Raw genomic sequence first — 892 nt, 5'->3', positions numbered from 1 at the left:
CTTTATAAAAATATCCCTCTCCATCTCTCCTGTAGGCCCCCTTCACTGGTACTAGAAGGCAGCTATAAGGTCTTCCTGGAGCCTTCTCTTCTCCAGGCTGAACAGACCCAACTCCTTCAGCCTGTCCTCGTAAGAGAGTCGCTCCAGCCCTCTGATCATCTTTGTGGCCCTACTCTGGATCTGCTCCAACAGATTCATGTCCTTTTTGTGCTGGGGCCTCCAGAGCTGGACACAGCACTGCAGATGGGGTCTCAGCAGAGCAGAGTAGAGGGACAGAATTCCCTCCCTTGACCTGCTGGCCACGTATATTTCAATGTAGTTGGCTTTTTGGGCTGCAAGTGCACACTGACCGCTCTTGTTAAGTGCTTCATCAATCAGCACACCCAAGTCCTTCACTGCAGGGCTGATCTCAATCCACTCATTGCCCAGCCAGTATTTATGCTTAGGATTGCCCTGACCCAGGTGCAGGACCTTCCACTTGGCCTTGTTGACTTCAGGAGGTTGGCAGGGACCCAGCCTGTCAAGGTCGCTCTGGATGGCATCTCTTCTCTCCAGCATGTTGACTGCACTACATTGTCCATGTACATTTATAGCAGGAAGAAATTCCAGATTTTAATTTAGTAAGAAGCTGGTAAGAAATCTGGGGAAAACATTCACATGTAGAACTTGCAGAACTTGCAGATTGTGTTACAGTCTTCAAGGCAGTGCACATGTACGTAGTATTTTCTTATATATACATGACAATCTTTTATTTTCTGTGTCTAGAATAATTAGGTCAGACATCTGGACCACTTGAACATCATATCATGTGTATAACTTATGGTAAAAGAAGCCCATCAGATTTATTTATAGTAAAATTTAGAAAGTTATCAACAGTAAGAAGGAAGACATG

The sequence above is a fragment of the Apaloderma vittatum genome, unplaced genomic scaffold, assembly GCF_000703405.1.
Source record: "Apaloderma vittatum isolate BGI_N311 unplaced genomic scaffold, ASM70340v1 scaffold744, whole genome shotgun sequence".
Lineage (NCBI taxonomy): Eukaryota > Metazoa > Chordata > Aves > Trogoniformes > Trogonidae > Apaloderma > Apaloderma vittatum.
This window is presented reverse-complemented; position numbering follows the sequence as displayed.